Genomic DNA, 17275 nt, shown 5'->3' on the forward strand with positions numbered 1-17275 from the left:
GCTTCTGGGCTGCGCAGTGCGCACCACCTTACATAGGTCTTGAATGTCCTACGACGCTTTCTTGAATGCAAGGGCATTGTCGCAATAGATTACGCAGGGGGCTCCCCTTCTTGATATGAATCCTCTGAATGCCACGAGAAAAGCTTTCGCTGTGAGATCGATAACTCCACGTGAATTGCCCTCGTTGTGGCACATATGTGAAGAGGGCAACAAACGATTTACAGAAGGATCGTGAACCCCGCGTACTAACGCATACAGGTCCTGCAAAATCGATCCCAGTCGGTTCAGTTTGAGCTGCTGGCAATAAAGGTGCAATAGCTGCAGTAGCTCGAATTGCACGGAATCTTGCGCAGACATTGCAACTGTGTATGATGGACTTTACCATTTGCCTGACCTGGCTGATACACCACTTCTCTCGCAATGTGGACATGGTCAACTGTATCCCACCGTGCGGTGTGCGCCGATGAGCATTACGGGCGAGGAGTTTGGATAGTGCATATTCCTTCGGCAGCAGGATAGGATGCCTGACGTCTTCAGTAGATGGGTAGAAATCCAGCGAACCGGTAGAGATGTAGGAAGGGAGTTGCCTCAGGACAGAAGCCGCCGATATTTCGAACAGAGACTGAACAGTCAGAAGAAGAACAGTCTCTGTTCGAAATATCGACGGCTTCTGTCCTGAGGCAACTCCCTTCCTGACGTCTTGAGTGTTATCCGAGTACTGCAGCCGTCCAGTCTAGCGCACCACCCCATTTTCGTCCAAGAAAAGATTCAGCCGGAGAATCTTTGATGATGGGCTGATCTGTTGATCCTGGGCAAGAGCAAGTACTTCCCCTGCGTAGAGCTCCCGCTGTACATGTTTGTCCACTTCGTTAGCGCAAAGCGGCCCTTTAAGTGGATCTCTGGTACGTGCAAGTCTCTTAACCCACGCAGCAAAGCGCAACGCGCCATTATAGATGCTGTACTTGGAAAGCTCGAACAGGGGACTTGATTCAGCTGTGCCGTCCACAGTGAGAACTGACGTCTTCAGCTGTTCTTCCTCAACGCTCTTGAGTTCATCAAGCACTTCCAGCTGGACATGCACCCGGCAAAGAAGGCTGAGGTTCGGAAAGCCAAACTGGCTTCTCAAACCAGTGTTTGTTCTGAACTAACGTTTTAACAATCATTCCTTTCGTTAAGGCGTCCGCTGGGTTTTAGATGCCACGACAATCCTTCCACTTTTGCTGCTGTGTGTTCTCCTGGATCTCAGCTACGCGGTTTCTCACAAAGGGTTTCCACTGGGTTGCATCACTCTGGATCTAGTTTAGTGTTATCGTGTAATCAGTCCAGTACCTGATGTCAAGGGCCACTGAGGCCAGACCTCGAGTTAAGAACTTCGCTATCCGCACCCCCCAACAATGCTCCCATTAACTCCAGTCTAGGTCGGCTGATCTCTTTTAAGGGTGCTGCTACTCACTATTTCGCAAACAACAGACGAACCCTCGTTTGTCCGGTCTCGTCGGTAACCCGAAGGAAGGCACATGCCTCATAAACATGCGGACTATAGCGTCCGTGAACACATGAGGCTCGTAAACGTACAAATTCCCACTTATCTGGAAGCACGCATCTTTCGACTGAGATCATTCTAAGATCGGGTAGCTCCGTGAACCACGCGTTCTATTTCTTTCCCAGTTCCAATGAAATATTGAAGTCCCAGTCAAGCTTTGGGGCTCTCCAAAGTTCTTGGAACAGTATTTTCACCTGACCGTGTACGGAGACAGGAAGCCCAGCGGGTCGAGGAACCTGGTTGACGCTTGCAGGATGCCTCTTTTGATGTCTCTCATATGCCGGATAGTACCGTACATCTACTAAATGTTCTGATGAGAATTTCAGCGCATCATTGCACATGTTCCACACCACTCCGAGGGCCTTATTCTGGGAAGATACACTGAATGACCTCTCTTCGTTTGCTCTGTCGACCTGTGTATGCGCAAACAAACTCTGCAATTCAGCAGCGTTCGAAGTCCACTACGTTAGTTTCATGGCTGCCTTATGCAGGATGGCTTCTGTTTTCATGACTAGCTCTTTTCCTTTTGTTTTCCTTTTCCTTTTTTTCAAAACGTTTGCTAGATCTTTGTCTGGTTCGCCGATAGATCACAAGTGATGTTGTAGGGTAGTCGTCAACAAGATAGGACTTGCCGTCGTCCCGAAAGGCACCCTGGTCATTCTCCAATATTCAACTTCGGGTAATGGGTTGATATGGGTGAATGGGTTGATGGGGTGATGAGGGTAACCTCGGTTTGATGACGGATGGATGACCGGCTCCGGAAATGGCGCTGAACTCCTTTTTTCCATCGGTGATTTGAAAGCGTCGTAACTTGCTTATTAATATCTTTATCGCGCTACGATTTTCAGGATCCGTTAAACACATAATTGTGCGTATCCATGAGGCAGCTTGACCTTCGCCGGACGTTAGAAGAGTCTGAAATGACGAGCGCAAGAAGTGCAGTTTTTCATCGTGAAAAACGAGCTCGTGAATAAACTATAAATATCGTATACCAAAAAATATCGCAACGTACGTGCCTTTCGATACGATGAAGCTACTCGATGCAAAAAAAAGTGACCCTGATACCTTGATTTGTTTCCGCCAAATCTTGCTATACGGACAAGAACAATTATCGTCGATTTCGTCATGTTCCCAGTTTTATAAAACCGTTATCCTAGTCTCCACAAGAAAACGGAGAACGTACACGCCTAGCCAAGGAAAGCAGCTTTCTAATCATATCGGTTTCTTTAAGAACGGGCAAAGACGAGTGGTGGAACCTTGCTATGGAAACCCCCGTTTCCGGAAAAACAGTGGAACCGCAGCCTTACGAGCTAACGAGTGGCGGGAAATTCAAAAAGATAGGCACGTGACACATTGCGCGTGAGGTATACGGTGCCTTTCTCGTATCGCGCAAAGAGCGCCATGCACGTGCCCTCTGACACGAAACACATGAAACCAAAATACGTCTCGGTCTGGTGCTCATACAGAGAAAGGCTGGTCATTGCCTGATTAACTTATTACTGTATATGGTGAAGCTGATATTTAAGCTCATTCTGCACTGGATTGTCACTTAACATTTTTCCACAACCACAGGCCTCTTCTTTGTAGAAAATGTTGTTACTGTACAAATCCAGCGAACTTCAGCAAGCCCCCGTACCCTTCTCTGCTGTTGGTTGTAAGAACGCAGAAGTGCATAGTTCTCTTGTTATGAACAGAGATGAGCCCCTTGCCCCATTGCCTTGCTTCTTTATTGTCTCCCGTGGTACCCTACAATGGACCGTTTGATGGCCCGGTGCCCTTTATCACGGCTGGTCTCCTCCGCGAAGGGGCATTTTTACCGGATTTGACACAGCTGCGGCTTCAAAAAGCACTGCCACCTTCTACAGAAATTTTATACGTGAACGCAATATGGGGGGAAAAAAGAGAGGAATAAAAGGAGGTGATGTCTTTGAAGGTTTTCTTGTACTTCAGCTCTTTAAAAAGTAATGAGTACCGTTGCAGTAACGAATGTTGCTGGTGTCAGTGTACATTTGCAGCGAGTTTATAAGAACGAAAATCACGTAACAGTGCACACCTCTGTTGCCAACTTTGGACATCCCATATCACCATCGTAAGCGCCGGGCAGCCGTCACCAAGAAGGAAGCAGAAGTAGCGTCAGTAGAACGGTTCGAAATCAGCCCTGTAGTATGCATCCCGGAAACCCAGATACCACGACAGGGAAAGCAAGGTCACGATCGCCTCACAAGACGCGATCGGGTGGTGGGACACCGGGGTCGCGGCAATCTCCAATAGATCCTCAAGCCATGCACCAGGAAGTACACCCACAGCTTCCCACGGCTCAACATCATCTTCCCGCTGATGAAGAGTCCCCAATGGGCCACCAATTTCCTCTGGGGCACCAGGTACCGACAGGCCAAGGTGCTCCCTTGGTCCAACAGCTTCCCTACGACGAGAACCAGTTTCCCGTTGCTGAATACGCTTGGGCGGGACAGCAGCCTTTGGCGGAGCAGCAGCTACAGATGAACCAGCAGCAACAGACGACGCCAACAGTGCAAGCGCAACCCCGATCGTACGACGAACCAAGTCCTATCGTACTCTGTATTCTTTGGCTGTTAGGCCTCTGCGGGTCCTGTTGCTGTGCGTGCATTGTTGCCTTCGGGCTTTTCTATCTCAAAATGGCAGCCTTAGCCAATGTGAGATTTCATGAAGGTGGTGTAACCATAACGAAGATTACATACGACCAAATCGCCAGCAACGTCACATCACCATGACGTTGTCGTCGGGACCACTCTGGAAGGTTGGTGGCTGAAAGAATCGCCATTGGGCCGGGCAGTCCGAGTGGTTTAGAGCCTAGAAGTAAGCGAAAAAATATGCAAAGCTCTGTCGCCTAGTGAGCGGCACGCTCTCCAGTTCATGGATATCGTAAATACAATTTGAGATACTGGGTGAGGTTATCCTGTGCTTCTTTCCCTCTGTAATTTTACATTGCACGCTATATATACACAAATACGCTATAGGTATACCGGGTATCGGTATCGATATTTTCGCAATCGATGTTATCGGTGCTTCAAAAATATCGATACTTTATCGACGATGTGTAAGTCGGCGTAATTAGCGATATTTTTGTTATTACTATACTGATTGATTTAGTACGTGTCGTCACTACATTTACACAATACAGGGTGTCCCAGCTAACTGCAAACATATTTTTTTAAAAATATATATAACACTTTTTCCAAGATGAAATCAATTGCAATATAGCATATGCTGAAGGGCACTCCCTAGGAGGGCATTAGTAAAGTCCAAAGGCAATGTCTTAATTATTTTTCATTAATTAACTTTTTAATTATAAAAGCTACAAAGTTGTCCCAATGAGAACATCTGTTCCTTTCGGTCACCTGATATCGTAGCCGTTTTCAGAACAAAAATCCGTTCGATAGATCGGCCGCAAAAAAATTCGTGAAGGAACGTCATTTTTTTCCTTATTTTCTTCATTGCCCATCTTCGCAGACGCATATTTCCTTCATCCCCAACGTGAGAGGGGAAAGGAGTACAGTGCCGCCTCAGGCGTCGAAGATGAGCTTTAACTTGCGGAAACAAAACAAAAACAAATGTATCGGGTGACTCTATCGGATTCGGAACTGGCCTTATCTTGGGTTGCATTTTCTGTTTCCTTTTTTTCCAGGACGCGAGAGGCGATAGTGTGCTCTTTCTCCCTCTCACATTGGGGGTGAAGGAAAGACGCGTCTTCTAAGAAGCGCAATGAACAAAATAAACAAAAAAATGGCGTTCTTTCACGAATTTTTTGCGGGCGATCTATTTTTGTTGTGAAAACGGCTACGATATCAGGTGACCGAAAGGAACAGATGTTCTCATTGGGACAACTTTGTAGCTTTTATAATTAAAAAGTTAATTAATGAAAGTTAATTAAGACATTGCCTTTGGACTTTGCTAATGCCCTCCTAGGGAGTGCCCTTCAGCATATGCTATATTGCAATTGATTTCATCTTGGAAAAAGTGTTGTATAGATTTTTAAAAAATATGTTTGCAGTTAGCTGGGACACCCTGTATATTGTTTACATGACATGTATAATTTATTTACTTAGCTGTCACACGCTATATTGCAAATTACATTACATGCATTAATATTCACACTGACGTCCATATAATATCGATAACGTTTCAATATTTTAATCGGTGTTTGTCGATATTCAAATTTCCGATATTTTTCTACAGCTGCATAGTGGCCACGCACAAAATAAACCGTATTTTCATGAACCACAAAGCTCTTATGCCGGGCACAGGGCATTTCACATTTCATCAAAGGAGTAGCGAAAGCCATCTCCATAAGCTTCTCGTCTTTGGCTGGATTGTGGAACAAATTTAACACGCGCTTTTGCACCTGCACGATGATTGCAGATCACTTCCTCACCTCTAGCGTGAGAGTGATGTTGACGTCAGTCCTTGTCATTAATAAGCTCCTTGTCAGCCCCTACGTCATTGATAAGACATGCTGCTGGGCACCGTCAGTTTCACCAGCCTATCAGCCGACGCGTTTTACCCGCTTCTGCCCGCCACAGCAAGTGATAACCTCGAACCGGTCTTCCCGTGACGTCACATGTTTGCTGCACCGGGTAGTCCAACACCGGGCCCACAGCAGACGAATTTTTACCGCAAAATGAGACCTCGCGGCTTCTCTGCTCATCACACTGATGCTACGTCACTGTGATCTGACTACGTCTATGGCTGGTTTTCGTCGGGTATGGTAAGACACTGTTGGGAGAAAATATTTTGTATAGTGGCTGCTGAATAAATGCTGACCGACCTGAGTCTAGTGGATCGTCTACTTGAGTGCTGTCCCAAGTGAAAAAACGTGCTTGGCCCAAGGTCGGCTGAGAGGAGTTGGCCAACTAAGCCAACCTTGGCCCAAGGTAAGACAACATGATTGGGCCGAGCTTGGGGATTGACAATGGCCTGAGACTGGCCATTCATTGGCCACCAACATAGGGCCAACCTTTCTGGCAAACGCTGACCCATATATGGCCCTATCACGGCCCAGTGAGAAATTTTGCATGCCAACGGTACCTCCCAGCGGCGAAAGCAATATTGGCGAAAGACTGGGCCGACGTCTGCTTCCAACCTAAAAGTTGTCGGGCCAAGCTTGCAAAAAAAACCTAAGCCAAGGTTGGGGATTGACAATGGCCTCACTCGGGCCGACTTAGCCGGCACAAGCTCGGGCCAGTGTATAGAGGGCCGACCTGACAGATGTAGGGCCGATGTCTGGCCAATAAGGAACCAAGCTTGGGTACTGATGTAAACAATACGTGGTGTAAATGTAGTGATGACAATGATGAATAAATCAATCAGTACAGTAGTAACATAAAAATATCGCTAATTACGACTACGTGCACATCGATAAAATATCGTTATCTTTTATAAAACCGATAATATCGATTGCGAAAATATCACTACCAGTGCTACCCAGTATACCTGTATCGTCTTTGTGTGCAATATAAAATGACAGAGGGGAAAGAAGCATAGAAGAACCCCACCAAATTGTATTTACGATATTCATGAACTGGAGAGCGTGCCGCTCATTAGGCGACAGAGTTTCGGTGTATCTTTTCGTTTACTTCTAAGCTCTGAACCACTCGGACTACCCGGCCCAATGACTATCCTTTCAGCCACCAACCTTCCGAAGTGGTCCTGACGACGTCGTCACGGTGAGGTGACGTTGCTGGCGATTTGATCGTACGTAATCTTCGTTATGGTTTCACCACCTTCGTGGTATCTCTCAGCCAATAAGGCTCCAACATTGAGATAGAGAAGCCCGAAGGCAACAATGCACGCACAGCAACAGGACCCGCAGAGGCCTAACAGCCAAAGAATACAGAGTACAATAGGACTTGGTTCGTCGTACGATTGGGGTTGCACTTGCACTGTTGGCGCCATCTGTTGTTGCTGGTTCATCTGTAGCTGCTGCTCCGCCAAAGGCTGATGTCCCGCCCAAGCGTATTCAGCAACGGGAAATTGGTTCTCGTCGTAGGGAAGCTGTTGGACCAAGGGAGCACCTTGGCCTGTCGGTACCTGGTGCCCCAGAGGAAATTGGTGGCCCATTGGGGGCTCTTCATCAGCGGGAAGATGCTGTTGAGCCGTGGGAAGCTGTGGGTGTACTTCCTGGTGCGTGGCTTGAGGATCTATTGGAGACTGCCGCGACCCCGGTGTCCCACCACCCGATCGCGTCTTGTGAGGTGATCGTGACCTTGCTTTCCCTGTCGTGGTATCTGGGTTTCCGGGATGCATACTACAGGGCTGATCTTCTTCTTCTTCTTCATCCTCGGGGCTGATTTCGAGTGTTCTACTGACGCTACTTCTGCTTCCTTCTTGGTGACGGCTGACCGGTGCTTACGATGGTGATGGGATGTGCAAAGTTGGCAATAGAGGTGTGCATATTGTTGAATTCCAATGGCAGATTCGGAGCGCCTCCGGAGCAAGTTTTGTTGCTCCGCCGAGAGCAAGTCTCTTCGATTGGCAGATTGGGAACAGTTCTGGAGTCTTCCAATCGGAGCTTCGGAGCGGCATTCGAGCCAAGGTCGCTCCAGGCAACGCCTCCTGCCAGGTCGCCAGGCAACGGGTTGCTCCAGGGAGCAACCCAGACTGCTGCGCCAAAATAGGCAGATTCAACCGGAACTCTATGTGACGTGTCACTTGTCGCTCGTGCTTCCTATTTCCTGTCTCTGCTTCGCCAACATGGCCGCTTCGCAACGTATCTTCGCCGTGACTAATCTTTCGCGTCGTACGTTGGCGATTTTGTTTCATGAAGGAAGCGATAAGTCAGACATTACAATGGCAACGTTAGGAGATTCGAAGGACCTTGGTGTTGCAAAACATGGCGTTATAATGAAGCATGAGTACCTTCTCCTTCTTCTTCCTCCGTCTCTGGTCGTCATCCACCAAGGGAGATTGGCCAGGGCTCTACTCCAAGTTGGGCGCAAGTGTTCCAGTCGCAGATTCGGATCATTTGCTCTAGGCCAGATCAAGCCGCTCCATTGCCGAGTCTGCCACTTGCTCCGACTCTGCCATTGGAATTCAACAATGGTTTTCGTTCTTATGAACTTGCTGCAAATACACACTGGCACCAACAACAAGTACAAGGAAACCTCCAAAGCTATCCCCTCCGGGTTTTTTTTTTCTCTCTATCTTTTTTTATATCGTGTTTTTGCATTATAGTGCTCCTTTAATGTGCTGAATTCAAATATGACAACGAAAACAGTCAACTGGCTCCGGTTTCTATGGCACTGAAGGGTTTCCGTGCTTATACTATGTAAACTTTGTAGGTATAACACACAAGGTTCTCAAGTTTTTTAAACGTACATGGTATACAGTAATGAAATGTGCCATTTCTTGCTGATCTTCATCTGCTGAACTCAGTTGTGACAGCGGAAGCAGTTAACGAGTTTCCCGCGCTATTGAAGAACCTTCGTACTGCTGCTGCTGGCTTCGTAAACTTGTGCATATAATGCAAATAATTCTATTAATTACTTTTAAGCAGCACTACTTCGGCAAACTTTTCCAAATTCATTTAAAAGAAACAGAGCGGTACTTAAATTTACTATGCTCCATACAAGTGGCGCTCGGTTTCTGCACTGCCGACGGACAAGACTTCACGCTGATGGAGACGAACACAGGGGTGGCATCCAGTGTATTGCTCCATAGACGAAAGCGTGCTGGGCGAACGCAATGCATCCTGGACAGGTCCTGGTCACACGTCACAGCAAACGTCAAGGCACACGTGACCTTAAAGATGGCCGCGCCTGCGATCGGCGGCCATCTTTGTAAACAATGCAGTTGTTGTTTTTGCACGACGTTTTGGATGTCTTTCGATCACGGTAATTATTTGTACTAAATATCTAAACAGTACTGGGAATCACTGAACAAATCTTTATCCTGATTCACTGGCTGCTCGGTTCTTCTGTAATTGACCCTTGTATATATTCAAGCTTCGGATCTCTTGCCACTGTCCAGCAGTATAGACTGCAAGCATGACGTATATGCTACCACGGTACATTCTCACGTAGTCCCAAACGGTAACATGGCGAAATTGCTCCCAATTGCTCCTGGCATGTGATTGATAATAGTATATTACAAACGCAATATAGTTTCGATGGGTGGTGCTGCCGTGATATACACGTAATGTTTGTCTGTATAGTCGTGGCGACATGTTACAGTTGCACACGTTACAGGCTGCAGTGTGTGGATGATTTCGATCACCTGAGATTCTCTTGAGAAAACTCCGACACCCGGTGCTGGAAGCAATGTTTACCTGCTCCGCATTGCTACTGTCCTTGGCCGGGTTTGAACCGGCGGTCTTGAGCGTTACCGTCTGAGCTACCGAGAAGGGTGTTTCGATGATGGAAGAACAACCTGAGAAGGGACGTGCTCCGAGAAACGGATCGAAGAACATCGTATTCGACACGATACAGCGCAACAACGGGGACAAGAAGGAGTCAGACAAACACAGGCGTTAACTAACAACTGAAGTTTATTCTGCGAACCGCAAGAAGAACCGAAACAGAAGGGAAAGGAAGGAAATAGGAGGAAAACGAAGTAGTTCACGGTTACACAGATCAAACGTTCCTTAAATATCCCACCGTACATCCTCTCGTGGGTCGCGAATTTCCTCACCGGTAGATCGTTTTACTGCTCTGATGGCCGCTTCACTTCATCGCCGCATGTACAGCTTCGGGGAGTGCCCCAAGGATCTGTCTTGTCACCCCTGCTCTTCAACATCCTTATGAGCTCTCTGCCCCTGGACCAGGACATCCTCACAATCACCTATGCCGACGACATAGCATTCTTCGCCTCATCGCCCTCATTGCACTCGTTGTACGAGAAGTTGCAAGCGTACCTTGTCACCCTGTCTGCCTGGATGCGATCCGTTCATCTCTCGCTGAACGTACAGAAGTCTGCCGTGCTCCTCTTTCCCCATTCCGGACGCTCAACGGGCGTCATGACTCTCGATCTGAAGGTCTCGTCGGAGTCCATCCGCCAGGCAAACACACTCAAGTACCTCGGTGTGTGGTACGACAGCGAGCTTGATTGGTCCCTCCACCTTGAAGCCCTGAGCCAAAAAGCTGCGAAGGCCGGCAGCATCATTAATCGTTGCTCCGGCGCCCGCATCGGGATGCGTAGGAAAGCTTTACTGTTCCTGTATCAGAGTTACGTACGCCCGATACTGGAGTTTGGCTGCGTCCTCTTTTCTCATCTCCCAGACTACCGCTTGGCTAGACTCTTCACCATATCGAGAAGCGGATGCTACGCCTTTGCCTGGGTCTCCCGAAGTATGCCTCGAACCTGGCGCTGTACTCAGAAGCCCAAGTTCCTCCTTTAAAGTCGCGATTTCGCCTGCTCACAGTCAATACCTTCCTTTCTCTATGCCAAAGCCCTCTCTCTCTCAGACACACGGCTGCCCTCAGGGACATGCCTCAGTGCCTGTCTAGGCGGTGGCGCAAGGCAAACACCCCGCAGCTAGTGTTCACTCAGCGCTTACTGGCGCCGTTAGGGGTATCGCTGACTGATCTCTTCTCACATGGATCTCCCCGGCCGAGCCCTTTGGTGCTGTCCGCTGACGCCTTCCAACCTGGCATCACCTCCGCCAATCCGGACAGGTTGGAAGCCATCCTCTCCGGCCATATCAACCGTTTCCCTCACCACCTAGCGGTTGCAACCGATGCGTCCGTTTCGGAGGAGCGGGCTGGCGTAGGCATAGTCTGCCCTCGTTTTGACGCGCATTTCCCTGTCCGCCTGCCTGACTACACTCCAGCCTTCGAAAGTGAGTTCCTCGCCATTACCCTTGCGGTTAGGATGGTCCCGGGGCCCTTCTGCAAAGTCCTAGTCCTGTCGGACTGTCTGTCCGTCATCTCTTCTCTCTCTAACCCGTCAAGCCCGCTACAGCAGCTCTTGGCCTCCCTTGCTCCGCCTCACGTCTCAGAGATTGTGCTCACCTGGATACCGGGGCACCGTGGTCTCTCGCTCAACGAGGCGGCAGACAGCCTAGCCAAGGCGGCACTCTCTGGCCCGATCATCAATGTTCTCCCCCCTCTGGCTGACGTTACTAAAGCCAGGTATCGGAGGTTCCTGCAGCTCACTGGGTCCCGCCTTGCTCCCCTCAGATACGGCCACCTCTCCTACTCATGGCAGCCTCACTGCTGCGCTTCTCGCCACGTCGAGGTGCTCCTTACACGTCTCCGATGCCTCGCCCTCCCTCTTGACTTTTATCTACACCGAGCTGGAGTCTCCAATTCTCCCGCGTGCTTGCACTGTGGTCAGGACGAGACTGTGGAGCACTTCCTTCTCCACTGCCACCGCTTTGAGCGCCTTCGTCAAGAATACCTGGCTCGCCCTCTGGCCAGAGCCGGCGCCCCCCTCTGCCTGCAGTCCATCCTATCATTTGGGGCTTCTCACTTTGGGAGGTGGAGCTGGGCCGTAGCGTCCAATGTGGCTGCTTTTGTCATCCTATCTGATCGTACCTGATATCTAAGGTCGCTTCACGCGTTACATCATGACTAGCCCTGGCCAATCGCCCTCAGTGGCTAACGGCCATTGCCCTGAGGTAGAAGAAGAAGAAGAAGAAGAAGATCGAACGTTTAGATGGGCAATCTCCCGTCCTTCAAGTTCAATGGATGATGCACTGACAGAGCTTTCTTGTCTGTTATGCATCGTGAGAGACCCGAATGTCTGTCTGGTGCGTTGATCCTTGTATCTATGGCGATAACCCGAGTGCTCCCTAACAGAGGACCGCAGTCATAAGGCTGCGCAGCGGAGCCCGAGATTGCTTCCTGTCCCTGATTTCAGGGAATTAGCATGTTCACGGAGCCTATCATTCACGCACCTCCCCCGTCTGCCCTATATACGTACGACTTGCCACACGTCAACGTAATATGTCATAAACGACACCACCGCGGCATTCCACAAACGTTATCCTGTGGCTGACCCGGTACGAGGGTGCAGCTTGCTCCTCTCTGTTCACCCAAGGGCACAGCCCGCCGAGTTTGCCTGGAGAAGAGAATACCAGTCGGACCCCGAACACCCCCAACATGTCCTACAGCTTTTTTTCGCTCCGTGCACATATGCAATCACCGCTGTACTTGAACACTCTTCCGCTTCTCGCTGCCCCGCGAAGTCCCCCGCCTCACCCTCCGCGGGAAAATGTTAGCGATGCCACTCACCAAGACTAGGAGATAACTGGACATTCCAAGTCTGTTCAACTGGGACATCAGGCCTGCACGAATTTGGTGAGCACAGGATCTTCCGAGCGCGTTCGTCATATGGCCGAAGTTGCTACTCCACGGCTGACCATCTTCGAATGTGCCGAAGAAAAGGGCAAAAGGGCCTTCTTAGACCGCTATGCATGCTGCGAACACCCATGCTGATGGTCAAAAGTAGGCTCTAGGTCAAGGAATCTGAGTTTATTCTCACACTGCTCCTTCGTAAGTGTGAAGTCTGGAACGCATCCCTCGAAGACATAGAATATATGCTGGTCACGCTCTCCTGCAGATCACTCGCCATGCGTCGAAGACTATAGTAGTAATATTATGTTGAGAAACTACGGCCATGAGAAACTCAGACATGACCAGCAGGGCAGCGACACCGTCGCGTCTGGTTCGTTCATGGGTTCGTTCGCGTATTTTTCCCCGCGCGGCGCGTGTGCGGAGGGTTGTCCGCGCGCTCATAACATGCAGAGACATGCGAAGAAGGGTCATACACAAAAAGTACAAGTGAAAATATATTTATTGATGCCAATTGTAATGCCAATCAACTTGAGATATATTTATTACAGCCAATTGGTGCTGGGAATTGTGCCAATTGTGATGCCAATCCGGTGAAGGAGAAAAACCCAGCCGAAAAACCTTCACGACCTGTGACAGAAGAAACACAATACACATAATAAAGAATATGTACATTTATTATTCTCTAAATATTTCTCTCAATGTCTCCACGATAACACTTTTAACTAATTCTTTCATTTCAGACCCTGAAAGAAAACATAAAATTAACGTCGTCACATTGCTTACCACACGATAACTCACGTTGGACACAACACTGACCTGAAAAAAAAAAAAGCGGTTATTATTATTATATGAAACTACACTTGTATTTCAATAATACATACAATGCGGTGGCGGCGAACTCCAGTAATCTGTAAGTGAATCTAAATTAATATCAACTTATTCATTTCAATAATACATACAGTTCACTGGATCCAACGTTGGGTAATCTGAAAAGATAGTCACATTATCAACATCCATACTCGTTTTATAATAATACATACATTGCGGTGGCGGACTCCAATGATCTGAAAGAGAATCTCATTTATTATTGTAATCGTGTCCTATAACTTTTACTCCCATTCGCGGGTTGGCCGTGGTACAGGCGTGTAAGCTGAAAAAGATATTATCAATTAATAATACACACACACACACAACTACACAACAACTATATACACAACTATACACGTCTATATTCCAATAATGCATCCATAACGAGGGTGGCGACTCTGGAGCTGAAACCAGAAACATAATATAAACACCTTTTTCATATCCATTACAATTCCTTACCATTTTCAAAAAATGTTGGGCTTGAGCTAAATACTGAAAAAGACAATAGACATGAGAAAAAAGAACTACATTGCAAATCAAAAACTTACTGCTCTCGTCGGACACCTGCGTGTAAGCTGAAAAGATATTATCAAATAATAATAACTAAATTTGCACAATTGTATTCCAATAATACACACAGTTTGGTGGTGGCGACTCTGGAGCTGAAACAAGAAATAAAATTTAAACACCTTTTTCATATTCATTATAATTCCTTACCGTGGAGCTTTAATTACAAGTGCCGATAGATGTATGGAGTTAATTGTGGACAGCAGAGAACCTGGAAGACCATGGGACACGAATGACACGAACACAAGAGGAAATAAAATCTATAACACTACATTTAACCAAAGAAGATATTTTTAATCAAAACAACAGAGGAGGAGAATAATCTATCATTTTAACTATAATAAAATCATCCACGTGACTTAATCTAGTCAAACCCCATACAATTTTCATTCTAAGAGACACTGCAAACCTTACTTTGTTTTATGAATCCAACACAGAAAATATATTAAAAATGATGGTGGTGGTAAACCGGCTTGCCGTTGTTGGCCTCACGGCCTCATTAAAAATGAACTTCACCGCGTAGCACGCTCCTAGCCAACAACCAGCTCTAATAATACCTGCCCTGATTTGTTGAAGACGGGAGGCGTACGCCTGTTTTGTGACAGTTATGAACATTTTCGAGCGCAATAGGGAAGATAAGTTGATTATTCCAATATTACACAGCTTTTAGTTAATCAATTTCTTACTAAGTAAACAGCATAGACATACGGAAATAATGAGAAACAAAACGATCAACAGCCAGCATTAACAGAGAGCCAAAACAATGCACAATCCAACGTGTAAACAACAGACACATGCAGAAAAATAATTGAAAAAGAATCTATCAAAACGATAAACATGCACGGATGAATAGCAGAGAAACACTCTAAACGGCGCATCTGTCAACGTGTAAACAACAGACGGGAAAATATTATTGAAACAAGATCAACAGCTAATAGAGAGCCAAAATCCAACACGTAAATAAGAGGTACACAAAGGATAAATAGTTGAAGAACAATCTATCAAAACGAGAAACACGCACGCACTTAACATTGAATAGCAGATAAGCTGGATTCACACATGCGTTTTTTTAGCGCGTTTCGCGTTCGCGGCGCCGCGAAACGCGAGCCGCGGAGCGTTTCCAGCCGCTTATATATCTCAAGTTGATTGGCGTTACAATTAGCATTAATAAATTTATTTTCACTTGTACTTTTTGTGTATGACCCTTCCTTGCATGTCTCTGCATGTTATAGGCGCGCGGGGAAAAAATACGCGAGCGAACCAGGCGCGACGTACCGGTGTCGCTGCCCTGGTGGTCATGTCTGAGTTTTTCATGGCCGTAGTTTCTCAACATAATATTACTACTGACTATTACAAAAAAAAAAAATCGTCCACGAATCTGAAAACTCAAGTGGTTGAATGCGCGCGGAATGCCTTCTCCAGTGCCTTATCACTCCGTGCCAGCAGAAGGTCACTCAATATGGGGGCTAGGCAGGAGCATACACACTCCAGCCTTTTGCACGTAGTAATGGCCGCGGTACTGGACCAGGGAAGAGTGTAAATACTGGTTCAGGACGGCGAAAAACTAGTCCACACCCACACCACACTCATTTTAAAATCTCACAACCGACCCCGTACGCATCTATGCCCTCACTATATAACCACCTCACGAAGCGCACCGTGCGGCAGAGAATAATACTTGTCTTTCACGTCAACCGAAAAGGCAATCACGTCTGCATCAGGCAGTTGGCTCGAAAGAAGTCAGACGCTTTATTCCACTGCGTCTCAAACGAGGAAAGGGTTGTCCAAGTTGAGCGATGCCAATGATCTTTGCAAGAAACGTCGCACGGCATGATGCGAGAGGAGCCTCGTTCAGAAACATAGTTGAAAAAAAAATCCTGATATTTTTAAAAAGATCCTCTTCAGTGGGCTTTTTTGGATAACACCCGGATATTTTTGGAGAATATATACAAGCCTAGAAATGTGATACAGAGTAAAAACGAATGTATTCTGCTGTTCTTGATTTCGGGTGACCTCTCATAGTTTCGGTTTACGGAACTGCCTGTCCCAGCAACATTGTATCAATTTTCTATTGTTTTCCGAAAAGTGGAGTTCCATGGACGTGTGGTTGAGTGGTGTAGATCCTACGCGCCTGGATTACTGCCGTGTTTTCAGCGCACTTCAGTTCCAGTGCCTCCAGGAAGCGGAAGAAAGCTTCTCCCTGAGAGGGCAGAAGTAGAAGAGAGCGGGACAAAAAAAGTGTAATCTGAAAATTTATAAGTTACAAAGTTAGAAAAGTTCAAAGTTAATGTTGAGCGTACCTGGGCTTTTGTAAACAGCCAGCACGCTACAATAAAATAAACCGGGAGTTTTCCATGTGTCATTGAAGTCAGATTGTCTTCCACATCACATCTGCACAAAGTATCTAAAAAATACGGATAAAATTGTGTGGATCAAATCCAAAAAAGTCCACCGGATAAAATCCATGTGGATTAAATCCAAACAACCCTTTTCAGAAATGATGATTCGGAAGGGTGCTTCTTCTTTATGCGTCTCTGCCGTAAAGAACGCATTGAGGCTGAGACCTTTTGCTTTCTTGACTGCGGACGCCAGCCACATCAGAGCTCCTGCATGCCTCACAGACCCGTACCTGCGGGAGGCTGGTCTCAATCTGGTCCAGTGCGACAAGGAGGGTGGCTTTGTGGTCATACCATCGGGCACGTACCGCGAAAAAGGCGCAGCTAGCCTTCGACGATAACTTCGCAATATTTCGCAAGGTAGACTAGACTTCCTCAGCGTGCCAAGTTCGATACCCTGCGGGTGCCCCTGGTGTTGCTGAGTCGTATCGTTGAGATTCTCCTGCGGAGGGTGAGGCTGGGGACTCTGGGGCAGCGAGAGGAGAAAGACAGTTCAAGGACAGCGGTTATTCCATATGTGCACGGAGTGTCTCACAAAATCAGAAAAGCTTCAGGACGTGTTATTGGGGTCCGTCTGGTATTCTCTGCGCCATGCAAACTCGGCGGGCTGTGCCCTTAGGTGAACAGGGAGA

The sequence above is a fragment of the Ornithodoros turicata genome, unplaced genomic scaffold (genome assembly GCF_037126465.1).
Source record: "Ornithodoros turicata isolate Travis unplaced genomic scaffold, ASM3712646v1 ctg00000838.1, whole genome shotgun sequence".
Classification (NCBI taxonomy): domain Eukaryota; kingdom Metazoa; phylum Arthropoda; class Arachnida; order Ixodida; family Argasidae; genus Ornithodoros; species Ornithodoros turicata.